This window comes from Meleagris gallopavo, chromosome 26 (assembly GCF_000146605.3).
Source record: "Meleagris gallopavo isolate NT-WF06-2002-E0010 breed Aviagen turkey brand Nicholas breeding stock chromosome 26, Turkey_5.1, whole genome shotgun sequence".
Classification (NCBI taxonomy): Eukaryota; Metazoa; Chordata; class Aves; order Galliformes; family Phasianidae; genus Meleagris; species Meleagris gallopavo.
In genome coordinates this window covers 2370446-2390902 of record NC_015036.2, presented here as the reverse complement: position 1 = coordinate 2390902, position 20457 = coordinate 2370446, and the positions used below count along the sequence as shown (strand labels likewise).

Sequence of the window (20457 nt, the reverse complement as noted above, 5' to 3'; positions counted from 1 at the left end):
TTTTTTTTTTTTTTCCCCCCCTAGTCTTGCTTCCCACACACAAACAAAATGCATTTTCAACCTGTTCTTTCCGCACCTTTGGTGTCACAGTGGTTTTTGCAGGAAGCCATCGTGGGCTGCAGCAGGGCTGGGGGAGAGAAGCAGAGTCCCAGCACCACGGGGGCTGTGGGAATTGCTGCTTCGTGCCCTCCCACCCCAGACTGAGCGCTCCAGAGCCGGGGTGTGATAGAAGCATAACAGCTTCCCACCTTGCACATCCTCCTCATCGAAATAGAAACGCTTCTCGCAGGATTTCATACAAGACTGGCTTACCTCAGAATTCCTCTGCAGCAACTCGCTTTTCTGTTTTCCATCCAGAAGTGCTGCTGTCACACTGCTTTTCTTCCTTTTCAACATCTTTCTCCTTTCATACCTGGCTTTGAGGAAATGGGATGAGGCAATCCCCACTGCCCTGATGGTGCTTTCTGCCAAGCCTTGGGCTCGTGCATACCCAACACATTGCGGTGCAGCTGCAGGAACTGTCAGCGTGAGATGGGACAGGGGATGCTCTAGATCCCCTTTCCCGTTTGCAAAGTGTTTTTGGGCTGCACGTGGGTCAGGTGACACCTCTGTATCCACAGGTGTCACATCGGCACCTTCCATCTCTGCTTGGTTTTCCAAGCCTCAAGAATGACAAATATGAAAAGCGCAGTTTAATTAAATGTGCAGCGTGCTGGCTCATTAAGTGACTGCTCAAAGTAAAGAGGAAGCCTTGCTGACAGCCCCATCAGCCTGGCTCTGAAGCAGCACTGGCAGGAGCAGAACTGTGAGATGATTTGCAGCAGGTCACAGCGTGGCAAGTTTGGGTTTGGTGTCACAACAGCTTCCTCTGCTTGGGTGGAGGATGGAGGCAGAGCTGGCTGCTGAGTTGCCCGGTGGTGCAGATAGGAAATAAGAATTCATTCTCCATGCATGCAGGCTCTTTGAGTCCTGATTGTGAGCAACATGTTGTCTGCTGTTCTCCTGCAAGAGCACGTCAGATTGCTTAGGAAGTGTTTGCTTCCCTTCGCTGGGAAGGATCCTTCATGGGGCTGAGGACGGCATCACGCCGTGGCATTGCTCTGTTGTTGTCTGAGTGTAGCTCAGGGAGGTTCAGGCTGTTTTGCAGGGATGCTGTGTTGTACCAAGGAGTCCTCAGGGAAGCAGGGATTGCTGCCCATGGGGCATCCTTGTTGCAGGAGGGCTCTGCTGGGCAGGAAGCTGCAGGAAGGTCCCTGCTTCTCAGCCCTTCAGAATGCAGCAGGCAGCCAGCACATCAAACAGCTCAGGGCATTGTGGCTCAGGCAGCAAGGTCACCTCCAAAAGGAGTGGAGATTAAGAGGCTCTTGGGTGCTTCTTTTATAGCTGAAGAGTTACTCGGCCAACCTACTGCACCCCTCTCTCAAAGGGATGAAGCTCAGGCAGCTCATGGCTGCGGTGCCCGAGCCCTTTTCTTCTCCCTCTATTGAAATCTGCCTTCCACATCCAGCTCACCCCGGACCTCTGGCGAAGGGAGCCGGGAACGAAGGCTTCTGTTGAGCAGTTGTAGGGAGATGAGAGGAATAAGGTCTTCTCTCTATTCTTTAAAGCCTCTCTCACCTTTTCTTCTATTTTTTTTTTTTTTTTCCCAGTGAAATTCCATAAGGGCTCTGTGCAGGAGAACTCACACAAGACTCTAATTTCAGGTGTGAATATGGAGACATTTTTCATTAGGAGGCATATGGTATTAAGGTTAAAAAAAAAAGCGATGGAGTTTGACAGCCAGGAACAAAGCAATGAAATAATAACTACAGGTGGGCAAAGCCTCCAGCAGGGTTTGCAAACAACAAAAAACTGAGCCAGGGGTGGTTCACATCCAAGTGTTATTGTTACTTATTAGAGTCGGTGGAAAATTTTACAGGGGTAAAGGGTTTTTTTTTGATGGAAAGTTGGGTTTTCATCAAAAAGTAAAATTTCCATGAGGAGCGTTCACCTTCTGCATGAAATTGTACATTTGTTAGGGGAAAAACAAAGGAATGGAGGAGCAAAAGGGAAAACAAGAGCAGCTGAGGTGTGTCTGTGCTGTGTGGTGGGTGAAGGTCCTTCTCCTTGCTGGCACCCAGTGCTGTACCCATGGGGAGGGCAGCTCAGGGTGAGCACATCCCTGGTACCACCTGGCAGCCTGAGCTTAAAGCAGCTTCTGTCATCTTGGGTGAATTAAATGGGAAGATTCCCATCTGTATGTGAGGGGACATTTCCTTGTGTCACCTTGTGGAGGTCTTCTGTCTTTTCATGCAGTGCCTTATCCTGACCTGCTGCCCAGTGTTGGCTTCGGATGCCTGCAGGGCATCAACTCTTCAAGAAGTCTTTCTGTCTGCCGAGTAAAACGAGGTTAAAGATATTCATCTCCTCATTAAAATACTGGGGGAGATGCTGATTGAAAGCAAGGATGGGAGGCAGACCATTGTGACCAGCCTCCATCCCTGCTTGGGGCCATGGGAGGAAGTGCAGCTCAGGAGCTGAATGTCATTGCAGAGGCTCTGCTTTCTTCTCTATGCTTTGAATCCCAGGTCCCGAGCGGCGCTGCAATTTATGGTGAATATTTTATACCTCCAAATGATGTTTTGTGGGATTCCGTTCATCTCGCCTGCTGTGCCTCTGTCAGTCTCGGAGGAAAGCTGCCTTTGTTGTACGTGTCAGCTTGACGAGGCGCCGTTTTTCCAAATGGATAATTCTGTTCCTTTGCCGTCGAGGAAATTGTTTCCTTCCTGGAAAGGCAGCTCTGTTCAAACGAGGCTTTGGCTGCCGTGGAACCGACTGGAGAAAATGTATCAAATGGCTGCAGGTGACCTTGAGAAAAGGCACATATGGATGGCAGGGGTAGGGGAGGCTTCCTTATATTTTTTCATGGTTCTCCTTTGAAGCTTGTTGTGAATGGGAAGAGGAAGGGCTTTGGTGCATGGGAAGTTGAGCAGCTGGGTGAGTTATCAACCCCCAGTTATGTCCTTCATGCTTCCCATCTGCAGGCAGTGCAGCACGGAGATTGGGATAGGGATGGTGCAGGTTGGGATAGGGATAGCACAGATTGGGATAGGGATGGTGCAGATTGGGATAGGGATAGCACAGATTGGGATAGGGATGGCATAAATTGGGATAGGGATGGTGCAGATTGGGATAGGGATGGCACAAATTGGGATAGAGATGGTGCAGATTGGGATAGGGATGGCATAAATTGGGATAGGGATGGTGCAGATTGGCAGTTTTTACCCCAAAAGGGAGAAATATCAGAAAAACCGATGAGCAGTGCGTATTTGAATAGGGATGTAAATAAGTGGAGAAAGAAATTGGTAGGAAGACACAAGGATGGTGCTCAACGTCCATCTCCAACGTTCAAGAAGTGTTCGGATGTTGTATTGAGAGATGTGGTTTAGTGGGGAATACTGATGATAGGTGGACGGTTGGACTGGACGATCTTGGAGGTCTTTTCCAACCATGGTGATTCCATGACCTTTCAGTGGTGACCATCGCCCTTCAGCTGGGCACAGCAGCTGCTGATGGCAGCATTTAGCAGAGCCATTCCCCTTTTCACCCTGGTGGTTCAGCAGAAGGATCAGGCCCGGCCACGCTGTGTGCAGCTGAAGGCTGGAGCCGTGCTTGCCAGCAGTGGCAGCAGCCCAGTGCCCTCAGCATGCGTGCACCAGGAGAGTCTGCAAAAGGTTTTGACTTCAGGAACCTGCGGGATGAAAGGTGCCGTAGAAACATGAGTTTTATTAATACCGTGGAAGGTTGCCAGTCGTAATTAAAGCCGTGAGAAGCTTGGCGGTTTCACTTCGTGGAGCTTTGTGCAAATATTTCTGTTGGGTTTGATCCATGCCGCCTCGGAGCCCCTTGGTTTCACCTTGCACTGCTGAGCTGCATGAGGTCTCCTCCAAGAGCCCGGGGAGCCTCGGCTGAGCTGCGTGTGCTTGGTGATGCAGCAGGGCGAGTCCTACATGGTCTGAACGCTGATGAGCCTGCCCAGCTCTCAGTGGACCATGGCTTGCTTGCAAAGTTAGGATAAATTGGATAGGAGGAAAGTAACCTGGAGGAGTCAGTCAAGTAGCACCTTGTGTGGGATTTCACCAGCATCTTTCCTGCGTATTTCTCTCTCCATTGGAGAGGAGGAGTGTGGGGAAGGAGGTGGGGAAGAAGCAGACTAAGAAGAGGAGGCAACCTTTCGTAACTGTGCGGAGATCCCTCTCCTCCTTCCCCGCTCTTGCAGCATGCCATCTGCTGCAATTCAGAAGGCTGGAGCCCAGGCAAACTCTTTTTTTCCCCCTTTTTTTTGCTTGTGAATTCAGGCAGGTGTCAGTATGCACATACCAGCTATGCACATAGCATTTTCAGGGACCTCGCTGCAGACATGGGTTCTCTGGGAGCTTGGGTTAGCTTTGTATGGGCCTAGAAGTCCACTCGTGGTATGTCTGGGTTCCTTCCCAGTCACCAGAGAGGAACGGATGGCCTAGAAGTCACTTGTTTTTTGCATCTCTGCTGGCAGTAGAGGAGACCTGGAGCATTTGCCAGACTGGGCACTTGACATTTGGGAGGTAACAGGAGGATGAGGTGTCTCCTGGTGAGATCTTGAGAGGGAATCCTGCTCCTGTTTGAACAAAATCTCTCTCGGGGCTCCTATCTCCAGAATGTGAAGTCGGCTTTAATCAGGTCCTGAGGAATTGTCTCATCATTGGTGCATTCCAGTGAACGGAGACGATGGCTTAACCTCAGCACGGCAGAAATATTTGGTGTGGGACATAGTAACGATGATGAGAGACTTCTGAAAACAGGATGATGAGAGACTCCTCTGAATTGCTTAAAGTCTTCTTTCTCCATAGAATTGAGCCCCAGTCCATTGCATCCAACCTGCAGGCGCAGCCCCACTGATCCTCCTATTTGCTGTACCGGTCAAGGATTTCTCCAGGAGGTGCCAGGACTCCTTGGAGATGCATTGCTTGAAAACACCGCCTTCCTCCTCAACACCAGCTCCCAACTGCTTGCAGTGAGGTTAAAAATGGAGACAGAGACGAAGAGCTCCTTCCATCTGTTGCCCACCTCTCCTTGCAAATCAGAGGGGAATGCAGCCGAGCGCCTGTCTGCATTGCGGCACCCTCCCCGCAGCAGGCAGAGCAATGGGGGCACAGCTGAACGTGCGCCTGTGGGAGGCATCGTGGTGAGGGTGCAGGCGTGAGAGATATTTTTAACGTTTTTTTCCCAAACGTGCAGTCGGCGCCGGCAGAAAGTGCCAGATTGCCAACCCAGCCAAGGAATCAGGCTTGCAAATTGCCGGGGAGGAAGCCGAGGCGTGAATTTGAGGCAGAGTGTTGTTTTTTTTTTGTTAGGATTGCACCGATGTCCTGGCTGCATTGCAACTGTGTCCGTGCATGGAGAGGGTCTGAAGATGCCTCTGTCAGTATCAAGTCCTACTCTGCCTGGGGGCATCCCTGCTTGCTGCAAGCACGTGCTTTGGGGTATTCTGCAGTGTTCTGTTTTTGCTCCTGGAGATGCCCAGTCTCCAGTGGCAGTGCAGCCCCCAGCAGCAGCATGGGGTGCATCTCAGCACACAGTTTATGTGATGCTGTGACAAAGTGGCCCTCAGGAGGAGACAGCTATGTGACAGACATGGGGTTTTGCCAACTCCCAACCTAGAAACCGAGCCAGTCACCCAGAGGTGAAAAGCACTGCATCCTGTTCCCCATTCCCAGAGCCTTTCAGTCTTCTGAACTGAGGATCTTTTGATGTGAGCAGCTCTGTATGTAGCACAGCCTGCTCTGGCCGGGTGGTGTCGAATATTTAAAAACCCCCAGCTGCTCTCACTGCAGGGAGCAGAGCCAGCTTGAAATGGGTCTGCAGTTCCTCCTGTGGCTGCTGTGTGTGTTGGGTTGGAGAAAGGCACTTGACAAATCCCCTAGTGCCAGTTTGCAGCCTGTGTCTGTTGTCCCTGGTGCCCCAAGCTCCAGCAGCATCCCTGGGTCTGGTGCTGCTCTGCCATGCTGGGCAGGGTCAGAAGTGCTCCCACTGCTGCTGTGCACAGCTGCTGACACTTTGCTTTCCTTTGGAAAGCTTAAGTGGTTCTCAAGCCCACCAGCAGTACCTGAATATCTCCCACTGTGGGGATAAGGGCTTAGAAAAAGGTATGGAGATTGGGAAGTGTGGTCCTCAAGGCACTGAGAGCGCTGCTCTGCTGGGGCTTGTGAGGAGATGCAGCCTCCTTCTCTTCTCTTCCGACTTGTGTTACTTGCTCCCTGGCTCTTCCATAGCCTCAAAAAGCTCTTGTTTGGGAAGTCCAGCAGTTGAGCTCCCAAAAAAAAAAACATGATTTCATCACCCACAGCTGTCCATTGGAGCTGCCTCTCCAGTAATGTTGTTCTTTTAGAGCCCCTGTCTGCCTTGTCCCGAATGCACAAATACTGTTTGAGCTGACAGGATGTTTGCCTAATGCCTTCCCTGTGTAACCACTTCTCTTGCTGTCAATGCACACCGGTTGTTTGCAGCTCAGGGGGGTTTGAGGCATCTCAGGGAGGATATTGGGGCATGGCAGGGCACGACCTTGGGCTCTGACCTGGCCGTGCCTTTGCACAGCATTTGCTGCCTAATGAGCCTTAGGCAGATTTTGTGAGATGGTTGAAGGAAGAGTGGCTATTATTGGAACCGGTGCAGATGATTCGAGAGATGATTTGCTTTGCTCTCAAAATACCATTAGTCACTTCCACCAGCATGAGGAAAGAGCAAGGGCTTGAACTATTTGTGGCTGCAGGCTGAGGAAGCTGGAGAGCCAACCTCCTGTATCACTGCCCCTGGGATGGACTACTCCAGACAAGCTTTGTCTTCCTTGCTGCTTCCCTATATGCAGCCTTAGCCCTTCCTCCTGTTGTGGGGCTGCAAGGATGTCAGATCGGTCCTGCCCTGTGTGCCAGTGCCAGCTCCCTGCCAGCACTGCTTCTCTCCTCTGCAGGAGTTTAAGCAGCAGCTCTGGGGGCTGGCAGGACGCCTGGCCGCTCCGCAGGGCCTTGCTGCTGCAGCTCTGCTCATTTGTAGGTGAGCTCTGGCTCAGCTGGAGCCAGTGCAGTGCTGCACAGTGCCAAGACATCTGGGATTCTCCTCTTTTGGGACCCAGAATGGGCAGGTGCCTTCTAGGAGCCTTCATCACTTTGCTCTGCACTTCTCCTTTAAATCTGTCTTTTTGTTGGTTGCTCAGCTTATGAAAGTATCTCGAGTCAATGGGTGTTTCTGAAAACCTTAATTAAGTGCTTTTTGCATCTGTTGAGCTCCTGCCCTTAAAAACCAGCCTTGAAATTGCGAGGCATTGCAGGCACATTAAGGTTTATCATCTTAACTCCAGTACCTGCTGGAGCTATCATATCTTCCCACTCTGTCTTCTCCCTGCATGCCAGGACACAGCAGTGACTCGTGCACCTGGGATCACTTTGGGACATGCCAGGTACACTGAGACCCACTGTGCTGAGACATTGCCCTGCTGGGTTGGCTGCACAGAGAGATGTCTTTCTGCACATGGGTTGTGCATAGCTCTGCAGGCTGTTGATTCTTTGGCTTGCCCAGCACTTTAGAGTCATGCGTGTATCTGAGCCTGGTTTGCATGGTTTTTCATTTTCCCCATCCTCTCTGTGCCCCGTGCACAGCCCTGCACCCATCCTGCCGTGCCATGCAGCCCTCCTGCCCCAGCTGTGCTGGGCGTCTGCTCCCCTCCTCCTCTCTTCTTATTATAGCAGCTGTATTGTTTTAAGCTGTAACCACGGTGCATTGTGAGTTTGCATAAAGGACGATGTGGAAGGGAATTGTATTGTATGTGCTGGCTGTGTGCTTCCTTTTAAACTATACCCCTGTCACCAGGCGGCTTTCTGCAGGTTGGTTGCTGAGTGAACAGCTGAGAACCTGTGGGAAGACCCAAATGGCACTTAAATTATATTTGCTCTTTGATTTTGAAGACATTTAGTACCATTTAATAGAATCAGAACGCAATTTAACTCCGTGAAGTGGGGGAGGTTGCCTCGGGAGAAGTGACACTGCCATAGCTGGGGAAACAAAAAAATTTAAGTGAGCAAAACAGCAGGGTCGGGTTTACTATCCGGATAATTATTATTAAATAAAGAGCAGAGTGGGACTGTGTCTATCAGCTTCCCCGTGCGCTTGAAATGGCGTTAACCACTTCAAGGCTGTGTGATGGGCTGGCTGAGCCGTGCTATGGGGGATACCCAGAGCTGTGGCTTTGAAGAGCCTGTCACAGTGGCATATTTGTTGGTAGCTGGAATGAAGTGGAGCTTTTGGCTGGGAGGTGATTTCAGTGCACGCAGCATTGCTGTGCCAGGAGTGCTCCTGATGCTCCCATTACCCTACTGGTCCTGCCGCCCTCCGCACACAGCAGTCGCGCTTTCTCTGACAATATTCTTTTCTCCACCAGCAGCTGGTTGGAAGTCAATAACGCAGAAAAAAAGGACACTTCAGTAAGGCATTTGGCTCTGCTGGCCATGCCCTCCAGCCCAAGCTGGAGGCAGCACAGTGGGCACGTCCGCCTTTCCAGTCTGCCTGAATTCTGGCTTAAAGAATCATAGAACCAGCAAGGTTGGAAAGACCGCTAAGATCACCATCATCCCACCCCTGCCATGCCCACTAAGCCTTGTTGCTCAATGCCACATCCACCCTTTCCTTGAATGCTTGCAGATGGTGACTCCTCCACCTCCCTGGGCAACCTGCGTTACCGCAGGATGGCGAAGACTAAATTTTTGGCAATTTAACATGTAGATAAGCATACATACATCTTTCATTACATTTTAGTTTGTTTATGCGTATCCTCATCTAGCTATTTCAGCCCCCAGTGTTGGCAGCACCGAGTTCCCCCTCATCCCTCCCCAGCCCCATGCTGCCACAAGGTTCAGATCTACAGTGCAGTGAGGCACTGCTGTGGGCACGCCGTTTCCAACTGTTGTTCCCTGCCTGGATGAAGGAGATAATAGCACTTCCCTCCCTCACCAAGGGGGTTGGCAGAGGACAAGTCTATTAAAGATTGTGAGGCGCTAAAGATGCTGTGCTGATTGGGGGGTGCACAAGGAGCAGAGGTATCTTAGTTTAGGGAAAGGTTTGCAGCGTGGAAAAAAGGACAAGACCGTCTTTTTTATTGCCTACCAGCTCTGTCTGGCACCTGGAAATGAAATTGAGTTTTCAAAATTTAATTTTTGATTGCAAAAAAACCAGAGTAAACTGGGAGATAACGTATGCACAGCGATAATAGATTGCATTCCTTGCACACGCTTTGGTCAGTAGGCCCAAAGCATCTTCTGCTGGAGGGAAATCAAGACATGGAAAATGGAGATGGGAATATTTGCTGACCTCCCAAGGACGTGGGGTCCTTCGTAGCCCTTGGCAGCCCCAAAGCCAGCAGCACAGGGGAGCAGCAGCCAGGTGTTGCTGATGGACCTGCATTGGCTGGGTGGGTGGGAATCCCCCCAGCATGGTCAGCAGTCACCTTCTGGTCCATCCAGGCATTCCAGGGCAAATCTGTGGTCATCACAGTGTTGGCATTGCTGGGTGTGCAGGCTGCCTGCAGCACTGATGTCTTTGGTTGCTTTTAGATGGGTTTCCTGAGCAAAACATTGAGTTCTGTAGAAGAGTCATGACAGATGCAGGCACCAGGTCTGCCTCCCTCTGCTTGTAATAGGTGTGAATGTATGTCTGCATCTCTGAAATAGCTTGATATGTCCAATCCTTCTGGATAAAGGCGAGGGATTGAATTATTACAAAAGGACAATTTTTCATTTCCTATAAGTGCCTTAATCTCGTGAGTAAATATTACAGCTTTGTGCTATAATCCCTAAGATGGTATATCTCTTCCCTTCCCAGTTACCTTTTGTGTTGATTTACATTTAATATGTTGCCATTAAATCTCTTTCTCTCTCTGAGGCCTATTATAAGTGCAGTATTTATTCTGTTGAGTCTCTTTTAGTCACATTTGTATTGTATTCTAATGTGCTTGCACAAAAGACTGCTGGGCACAATCCTAAGATATTTGCATCTTTTCTTCCCTACTTTTGTCTGCGCTGCTGAAAACACATGCTGTTTTGGCCCTGCACCCGGAGTAGCATTCCTCATACCAATGAGCTGCCTGGAGGAAATCCTCTCTGCTCACCTCTGCTCGTTCCCAGGCTCTTGGGCTTTTTCTGGAGGAGCATCTTGAGTGGCACTTCTGGATGTCCCGATGCGTGGAGCAAACTGAAGCACCCACGGAGGTCTCCATCACTTCGTCTCTGAGCTCAGCTCTTTGCACAGCCCCACCTGATTGGAGGGAGAGCAGAGCCTTGCTGGGCTCTGCTGTCAAAACCTGGTGGTGAGGATGGTGCCAGGACAAGAAAGGTGGTGCCAGGTTCTCAGAAAGAGAGGTGCTGCACTGCACCCAGGTGCAGACACTGCCCAGGGAGTGGTGGAGTCACCTGGGGCTGTTCCAGAGCCCTGGGGATGTGGCAGTGCAGGATGTGGTCATTGGGCACGGTGGGCTGGGGTTGGGCCTGAGGATCTGAGAGATCTTTTCCAACCTGAGTGATTCTGTAATTCTCTGATCTCCCCATCCGTAGGCATTGCTCTGGCTATCTGCAGCACAGCACTTTTTGGGTGTAAGCATGGCTGCAGCTTGGCTTTGGAGGGAGATTTGAGAGACTGGGCATGTATGCGACTCAGGTTGCTGATTTCTTTGTGCAAATCCCTGAGTCCGGGTTCTTTTCTCCTCTGTCCCCTTAATATAATTGCTTTGCTCCTTTCTAAAGTGCCTGGATCTCCACAGATTAAGGGTGCTCAGCCGGAGCTATTATTATTGTGATGTTTTTATTGCATAGAGAGACTGAGATATTAAAGAACTCATTCAGCATAGGCTTCTAGAGGTAGGGAAGAGGAGCAGGAGCAGATCTGGGTGGAAGCTTCTGCCCCCAGAGACAACTTGAAGCAGAGAAGAGCTGAGATTGTCTGCCTGGGGTGGAAGAGGCCATTGGTCCTCATTGCACTGATGAGCAGGCTGGGCAGCCCCAATCTCCCAGCATCACCACTTTGACTGAGGACGGGTCTGACACAGAGCCAGCACTGGTTCCTTTGCTGGGGCCACTCCAGCAATCAGTATGGAGCAAGCATCACTGCCTGCCAGGCTCACCTCTGGGGGTAAGGTTCTGCAAGGCTTAAAAGAAAATGAGTCCATAAAAGTCTCCAGGGGTAGTTATAAAATGGCCGCATTTCGGAGCTGTTCCAGTGAGGCATACAGCAAAGGAAGGAAAAAAAAACAAAACAAAACAGTGGTGGCTGGGGGGACGACGATGCAGAAACTGTGCTTTTATCTCCTTTAAAATAACCCCGTTCTGCTTGATTTTGAATCTTCCATTCTTCACCGGAGTCGTTCTGCTGCTCAGTGCAAAACTACGGGGGGAGTTAAGGGGAGAAGGGAAAAAAAAAAATTAATTGAATCCTTACGTTTGAGTGATGGCTACTCTGAGAGCTTGTCAACCTGATGGTAAATCTTGGGGGTGTTAATTGCTTTGAAATCCCTTTCCTCTCTGCCTTTGCTCGTCAGCAGTTCCCCACCTTTGGAGCAGTCCCCCTCCAGCACGCACGATGTGCTGCTGCTGTGCAGCTCTCCGTGGGCTGCGTGCTGCTCGAGCATCCAGGGTGTACAGGAGAGAAGCCTTTTCCTTATTCCGTTTCAAATGGCTCCTGTTTGCTGATAAGGTTAATTGATTTCTTTTGCTTTAATTAACGAAATTCAATTTCCACTTAATGAGAAAGATTTGGGTGTGACACGTGTAAGTGGCAAAGTGACGAGCGAAAGGGAAGGGAGGGAGCAATTGGACCCGGGGTGGCATCTGGAAGATGCTCCCAGCAAGCTGGGGGCTGTGCTGTGCCCAGCATCTCAGCACTGCATCCCTGCGCTCCCACTGGCGACAAGTGGGGGTTCCTTTCCTGCCTCTCAGCTGCCTTGTTTGCACCGAAACCGGTATCAACAGGAGAGAAGGGGGGGGGGCAAGGGGATGGCAGAGAGCGGGAGAGAGTCACTTCTCATCAAGTTGATCAATCTTTCTGCTGTTGAAGCCTCTCAATGAGTTGAATGTGATTTTCTCTGCCTTACGCGCAAGGTGGAAGTCGATCACTTTCAATTTTCAGCATGCAGAACAGGCACTCTATCAAGCTGTTGCCTTGCATAACCATGATTGCTGCTGGCGAGAGCTTCCAGCACGCGCAGAGCCGTGGTGGCTGCAGCCCCCAGCCCGGCTGTGGGGGTCTTTTGGGATGGCAGAGGGGTGGTGCTGTGCTGTGCTGGTACAGAGCTTGCCCTGGGCTGTGGGATGGGGTTACCTTGTGGTGCGTGGTTTATTGGGATGGTAGTGCTGGTGTGGGTGTAAGGTAGTGCGGCTCAGGCTGGGCAAGATGCAGGCTTGGAGAGCAGTCATCTCTCCGCAGCATCGCAAAGCAGAGCTCTGAGACCCCTAAATTCACTGCACAGAATCCAAAAGCATTTGGCTGTGCAGCTCAGGGGAAGGCACCAAGCAGTGTTTTTGCTGGTGGAGCAGCTCTTGGCTTGCACATTGCTGTCCCCCAGTGCGGAGCCCAGAGCTGGACACGCTGGGTGCCCACGGGGTTATCAGCATGGCACGTGTTGGGGCCATTGTTTGCAGCCCTGGGGCCGAGCGTGGTGGGGAGCATCCTGCCTTCCACACGTGGGCCAGAGGCTGCAGATAAGGGAAAATGATTTCTGGTTTTAATTAACTGAGCTTTCATTTACGGATAAACAAAGGCCATGTTTGTGCGCTGACAGCTGGCTGTCCTTCTGGGTCAGATAAGAAGGCAAGTTATTGCCTCCAAGCTGCGAGAGGGACCAGGAGAGAGTCCAAGAAGCAGGGAACGTGAGCAAACGCCGAGTGAGCGTGCGTGCCGGCAGCCTGCGTGCTTTATTGTGCGCAGTAAATAGCGAGCCTTGTGCCTATTCATCTGCCTGCCCCTGGGCAGGCGCAGTGTGGGAGCTGCTGCCCTGGCATTGTCTGAGCAAATCCCCAAAGCACAGCAGCAAGCATGTTGGGAAGGTTTCCAAGGTTTGTTGTGCAAAGGTGGGGTTATCCCAGGGGCAAAGGGCATCCGTCCATCCCTGCGTGAACAGCATTGTATCCAAAGCGCGCTGGCACTGGGAGCTTGTTGGCAGTGCAGGGTGCAAATCTCCCTCCTGTATCTCATACCTGGGCAGGGTGTGTGCTCACCGTTGGGTTTGGGAGCCCTCAGCGTTGGTTGGAGCCTTCAGGAGGAGCGGGTGATGCCAGGGTGAGTGCCAGCCCTGTGTTTCAGTATCACCTCCGAGATGAATTAAGTGTTTGAAGACCTGAGAAATTGCAGCACTTACAGGCTTGTCATCTAAACAATTGTGTTCAGTGGGGGAAAATGAGAGCTCCCAGGTCATCAGCAGTCACCTTCTGATGCTGGTAGGTAGCAGTTAAACTGATGGAGGAGTGAAAATGCCTCTCGACAGCTGATGATTCAGAAATTCACTCAACCTACATTGCACCTCTTCCCAACGCTGTGAGGAGGGGTGTTTGCAGCACGTTCTCCCTGTGCTTGCTGCGGTTTGGTTTAAAAGAGAGAAATGGGTGGCACATTTAGAGGTGGATGTGGGCACCCACCCAACTGTGCCCCATCTCAGGGCAGTGCCACTGCTGCTTAGAGGTCCTAAACTCACCCTATAGGTGCCTGGGTACCAACCCAGCCAGTTCCAAGCCGATGGGGCTCCCGGCTCCCCAGAGAGGAGCAGGCAGGTCAGAGCTGTGCTGCTTTGCTCTGTGCCTCCCTGACTTCTTGAGGTCTCCACAGATGGGGTCAGCACTTATCTCAGATACACGCTGAAAGGAAGAACACGTTGCTTTCCAGGCTAGAATAAGGCTTCGTGTTGCGGTTGTGTTTTTTTTTCCCCTGCTGTCAGAAAGTCTTTTTGAGCAAAGTGAATGTGTTTGCTGGGAGTTTTTCTCGGGGTAAAGGTTTTCAGTTGTCTTTGAGAAAAACCAGAAAGCAAAACCCAGTGTTTTCCAGGCTGTGGCTTCAAGGAGCTTTCTGTACACTGTCCCTTTGGAACTCAAATAAGGAGGAAGTATGTTTATTTCTTAACTAATTTTTTGCTGTGTGCTGTGCTTGTTCTTTTTCATTGGAGAGAGAGAGAAGCAAATAAGCCTTAAAAGGCTTTGAGTTGTGGAAGGAAAGTTTGTTTTTTCCTCTAATCTTCAGCAAAACAAGTTGGCAATGTGGTCCAATTCTAGCCTTGGCACATTTTCTCCTTGTGCCTAATTTAAGGTGACCGCTGTAAGATCTGCTCTAGTTTCACATTCCTCAGCCTTGTGTTTTTGCACTTCCAAGACTGTGTGATGGATCTTAAGGAGTCTGCATTATGCAGCCCTGTATCCATCTGTTGCCCTCACAAGTTAAACAGCCTGAAAAAAATGGATTAGAGCCTCAGCTCCTATAATGAAGCAGCAATTTGTCTCCAGATCCTGATCCAGGTGTAGCAGAGCTAACGAGCCGGCTGGCCTTGAGCATCAGAGAATATTAAATACATTTTTTTGGTGGAGAAAAGCTTGAGAATGTGATGGGTGAGAACGTCACGTTGGGAAGAGGAAGGGGGGGAAGGGGAGATGGGGAAAGCAAGTGGGATGGGGATGGAGAGCACTGAGGAACTCAGGGGAACGGGCCCCCATGGCACCACTGGGACCATTGAGGGGGTCATGTCTGGTGCAGGGCCACGGAGTGAGGGGCACCTGTGATGCATGGGCTATCTTTTACCTACTGTCTCTCTGCTGGGACCTGGAAACCTCACTCTCGCCCCATAGGCTGCAAGGAGAGGTGTGCTTGGAGGCAAGCAGGTGTGAACTGTGCTGTGGTGCCATGCACTGTCTGGTTGCCTTTGCTTCTCATGGGACACGAGGGCTCCCCATTGTTTTGGGTGTTTCTTAGCAGCTCTCACAGAGCACAGGTGAATGGAGGCAGTCCCACAGATTGGCTCCAGCTGGCTTCCAAGAGAGACAGCAGGAGTATGAAACAGAGTATAAGTGGTGGTGGGAAAACAGGGAGGGGAGAAAGTCTCATTCAATTAGGCAGGAGAGAATGCTTCCCAATTAAAGAGAATGAGCTGAGAGTGGCCGGTGAGGGGGGAGAGGGAAGGAAGACTCTCCTGGAAGGAAAAAAAGAGAAAAAAAATCAAGTTGTCTTTGGTGGGGCTGATTTGCCCATAGCAGAGCGGTGAGAGGGAAGGGAGGATGGCTGGTGTGAGAATTCTGTCACTGCAAGGAAGGTTTGGTTATGAAAGTGAGAGGAGAAGGGAGGGGAGGGACGAGGAGGCCAGGTTGATGGAGATCACGTTCAATTCAATTTGGAGAAAAGGAGAGAGAGAAAAGAAGATGAGCCTGAAATGAGGCTTAATTTTAATGAAGGAAAATTCTCTGCTAAGTAAGGAGAGCTGAAAGGGAGGGGAGAGGAGGGTTTGTAAATGATAGGAGCCTGACATGCTATTGTGGTGGAGAGATTTCCTTTCCTTTCTTTCCCTTTTGGTTGCAAAAAAAAAAATAATAATAATAAGAAAGATGTAATAAAGGCATTGGCAGGTGGGAGAGAAGAGAGGAGAGATGTGACAGATGAGCTGCAACACCTGAGAGCTGTCCCTGCTGTGGGGGTGACAGAGATGTCCTGCAGCTCACATCCCCCATCCATGCCATGTCTGTAGGGAGCCAGGCTCTTGGCCCAAGCCTTGTCCTTGCTTTTTCACTTGGCACTGACCTCCAAAGAGCTGGGAGGGGGGTAACTGGGTGCCAGAAGTTGTGGGAAAGGGAAGGAGCCGTGCAGAGATGGGCAGCCATGCGCTGTAGCCAGCGTGGTACATGGAGCAGCTCCCATAGCATGGCATGGTGGGTTTTCTGCTGCCTCCCAAGAGCCAGCTGCACTCCTACCCATCCCCAGCTGCCCACTTCCATGAGAAAATATTAAAAATACATGAATGGTTTTCCTTGTGCTATTTTCTCCATCTTCTGAGCACGGTAATTGCAGCTCCTTGCGCACAGTGGGAATGGAGGGGAGGTGCAACTGGGGACTGTTTGCAAAATGATACCTCTGGGGGATGGTGGCACTGCCAAACCTGTGAAATCCCTTTTGCAATAGCACTTCATTGCTCTGGGTGCCAGTGTAAAGGCAGTGGGAACCTTTGTGATCCTCTGCTGGCACAAACCCTTTCAGATATGCTTGAAATGTTTGGCTGAATACCTTTGCTTTGTCGTTCTGCATTGTAGTCCTGGCTGCCCTTGATTTGGTGGGAATTACAGCGTACTTCATAGGCTTCGTTTCAATTTATTTCACAGATTTCTGCTCCTTCTAAAATCTCCTGCCAGGCTGCTCAGCTGTGGGTGCACAGGCTGAGATCGAGCAGGACAGCAGCTCCGAGTCCCTTCCCCATTCTGTACAGATCACATCACAGAATTTGGGTGGCTTATGGCTTTTTGAAACACGAGCACATCCTCTCAGGACAGAGGTCTGCTTCCCCCTGTGCTTGCTGGATGCTGCTCGCTGTGAGAAGGGATGGAGCTCCAGGAGTGGAGTCTCAGAGCAGTTTGCTTTGGTTGTGTCTTTGTGATCAGATGCCATCGCCCCACTTGGGTGCAGCCAAGCCTGTGTTTGAGGCAGTGAATCACTGCATCCCCTGTCCAACCTCTCACTCTTCCTCTTCTCTGAAGTATTTAAGGATGCTCCAGAAGGCAGTGAAATCATTATGATTTCATCCTTCCCTTCCCCTGGAGACAGCTGTGTGGTTAGTGCCAGCCCCGTTCTGGAGCTCTTTCTTAAAGGACGTGGGGAGGGTGGGAGGCTCTGAAAATCTGTTTTCTGTCAGGTCCAAGTAGATGAAATGTTCCCTCTGATGGGTCCTAAAAGTGCATTAGGAGAGCATCTGATCTGCAACTCCTGCGAGGTGGCTCTGAAATGGGGCACAGCCCTTCGTCTCCCTTCCCTCATCTCAGCCCTGGGACCTTTTTTCTCCATAATCCAAGGCTTAGATCCTTGATTTGGTGTGGATGATTCCCTCCTGCCCCCTGCTTCCCCCAAATCCTTTCCCTTTGAAGTAACACCTGCTCATATCCTCGTGTCTGTTGTAGGGAGGCAGAAGGATCTTCTCATCACACGGAAATGCAGTCCTCTCCATCCCCCCCGCCGCTGCACATCCTTTTCCAAAATACTGCATAATGTCAGACTAAATCCTTATCAGAAATTTTAATGAGCAAAATAAAACCTGAAATCTGTGTGATTAAAATCAAATCTTCCCTCTTCTGCTCTGCTGGAGCTGCCTGCCAAAACAGAGTCACAACGCTGACAATGGGAGGCCCCTTGGATTTAATTACCTCTGGCTTTGGTCCGTGCTTTAGATCGACGTCCTCTGCAGTCCCTGCTGGGGCCGTGGATAACCTCAGAGAACAAACAAAGGAGAAATAACGTGTTCTTGGCCAAGATGCTTGGTGAGGGCTGCTGTATGTTAGTGGGGCTCAGGCATTCACGGCCACTTCTGGCCCCAGATCCAGGGGCTCTCTGGGAAAGTGAGTTGGCCACCAATGTTCTCTGCTCCTTCCTTAACCCTTATGGAAGACTGACATGGGTGATGGTTGCTCACAGAGTCTGCCCTGGAGATACTCCACCTGTCTGCTAAATTTCTTTTAGTTCCTCTCCTCTCTTTCAAATTTCTCCTCGCTTCTCCCTTCAGCCTTGCAGCTCCCATGCTGCTAATTGCCCAGCTGTCTTCTCCTACCCCACAGAGATCCCCTTTCTCCCAAGTCATCATCTGTGAGGCCTCGAAGACATAGGTGAGTGAACTGACCTATTGCTTCCTTTCCTGAATTAATTCCCTGGGTACCTTTCATAATCACCACCTGATTTCCCAAAGTCTCTTGAATGATGACTTCACCCATATCCTCTGTTCGTCTCCTTCCAAGAGACTGTTCCTTTTCATTTGTCCTTCGTATGAAGCGGAAGCATATTTCACAAGCCGTAGAATTGACTCAAATAGAAGGGAGCACGGAGCACTCACCTGAGCTCAGACCTTCCCCTATTAGAAAGAGACGGAGATAATTAAGAGATGCTCAGGAGGTGCTTCTGGCAGGCATCCTGACTGGGTATCAGTCTGCTTTGCCCAGAATGAGGAGGCTTAAATGATCATTTAACGCCAATAGTGTGGGAATCTAGATAGAAATAAGCTAGAGCCGATGCTGAGATGCTATTAGGAGAAGCTTGGAAGCAGTGACCTGATGAACCCTGTGACTGGGTGAGGTGGGGGGCGGCAGGTGGAGGTGTCCTCTGCTCTGCTCATTGCTCACCAGCAGTGGGACAGGGCTGTGCATGGCTGGGTGGCACAAAGGTGGGATATCGACTCCTCAGTGCTCTTCTGCTTTTTTTTTTGTGTGTGTGTGTGCGTGAATTGAGAGGCAGGAGTAATTATGCCAAGATTAGAGCGCTAATCATCGCTTGCAGATGGGGGAGTCATTTCTGAAAGAGCAATAATATATGGAGAGAGGGTATGGATTGACTGGCAGCACGAGGCTGAGAGGAGCCTTACAACTGTCACCCTTCCAGCAACCGTCTCCTTGACCTCCCAGATCTCACAGGGCTGACGTGTGGGCAGCACCGGGGCAGAACTGAGTCAGAAATCTGTAGAAATCTGAAGAGAAATCCTATCTCAATTAACGTCAGTGCAGCCAGCTATTCTCCCCTTCTCTGTAACGAAACGTTCAGCTTGTTGAATGTGCTGAAAGAAAAATACTCTACGTCTGGGCTTGCGAGACAGCTCTGTGTGTGCTTTGCTTCATGTTCTCTGAGCTGCATCCTAGGGATGCTGAGCTGGAATAAAGCATCTCCTCTCCAGAAAGGGCAGTGCAACTGAATAGGAGAGGAAGGCTTTGCACAGACTGCTGTCATACAAGGCAATGCCTGCAGTCCTCTCAGCTTTGTGGGTTTTGCAGTGAAGCTTTTCATCCAAGAGAGCAAAGGGAGAGGTCTTGTTGAAGTTGTTGCTGTTTGCCTTCCCCCATAAGTGAAAGCCATCGGGGGTTGGAATTGTGGATGGTCTCCAGAGAACCAGGAGCTGCGTCCTCCTAATTTCATTTCATTTGACAGTAATAAAATATAAACCTACAACTAGATCCTTACTAATAGCTACAGATGGAGGCAGTCGTGGGGGCTGTTGGATTGCAGTCCAATCCTGCTCTGTGCTGAGTGCCTTTCCTTCCTGCTGATTGCAGGGGGGGCTGGAGACCTTGCAGGCTGTCATAGGAGTACTCAGCATCTTGCAGGGTTGGGGCTTTTAATTTTGCAAATCCTCAAAGGCAAACCAATCCATCAATTATCAACGCTTCAACTTGCTGCTGAGTAAATGAGAGTGTTACCATGTATCAATTAGTGGCATCAGATGCCCTGAAATGATAAGAGGACAGCCAGCTTCGGAGACGTGCCTGGCATCTGTGTGCACTGTGCTGAGAGGGGTCAGGACCTGTCCTCCCCCAGGTGGCACTGAGGGACGTGGTCAGCAGGTATGGTGGCATGAGTTGGGGTTGGGGTTGGGGATGGAGTGATCTTTTCCAACCTGAACGATTCTGAGAAAGCAGTGATGCTCCTGCGTTGGTCCAGATCCCATCTACTGGTTTAGCACCTCTGTGCCATCCTGCTATTTTATGTCTTACCTGGGGCGTGAAGGGTTTCCCTTGGTGCCAAAGCCACCCAGGTTTGGCTCTCTGAGCAGGGGGTGGTTTGCAGGCACCAGCATCACCAGTGTCCATCATTCCCAGGATGTGCTCAGACTGCTGTGGGGACAATGCAGATCCGCTGTGCTTAGCGCTGCCGCGTGGCTGCTGGGAACCTAATTATACTTGAGACACTTCAGAGATTCTTTTTTACAAGGTACTACTTCAATAACAGAAAATCAGTATTAAGTTCAGCTAAACGAGGAGCATCCTTGCCCTCATGCTCTGCAGTCTGTGCCTTTTTCCCCTCACTCCAAGCCTCCGTGTTTGGAGTGTGACATGAATAACCTCGTTGCAAATGCAAATCTGGGCTGCTTGTTCCCAGCGGTCGATGTGATCTTTCTCTCCTCTTTATTTATCTATTTATTTATTTATTATTTTTACTTCTTTTCTGAGCCGAGCTTGGTGTATATCGCTTTTTTTTTGCTTTTTTTTTCCCCTGCTATTTGCTGGATGGCAGAGATCCTTTATAAAAGGGGAAAGGGTGGGGAAAGGAGAAGGGAAGGAAAAGGATAGGAAGGGAAAAGAAAGGGAAACAAAAGGAAAGGAAGGAGAAGGGAAGGAAAGAGAAAGGGGAAGAAGAGGAAAAGGAAGGGAAAGGGGAAGAAGAGGAAAAGGAAGGGAAAGGGGAAGAAGAGGAAAA

The 20457-nt window shown here is 50.4% G+C and overlaps 1 protein-coding gene and 1 long non-coding RNA gene across 5 annotated transcripts in view; both read left to right on the top strand.

The window, feature by feature from the left end:
* Positions 1-20457, top strand: part of OPCML (opioid binding protein/cell adhesion molecule like) — a 293448-nt gene that overhangs the window by 71223 nt on the left and 201768 nt on the right. The gene's annotated exons all lie outside the window — the stretch shown is intronic.
* On the top strand, positions 16869-17346 carry LOC109371000. Its single transcript, XR_002121634.1, has 2 exons — positions 16869-17099; positions 17187-17346. It is a non-coding gene; the product is annotated as an uncharacterized LOC109371000 (long non-coding RNA).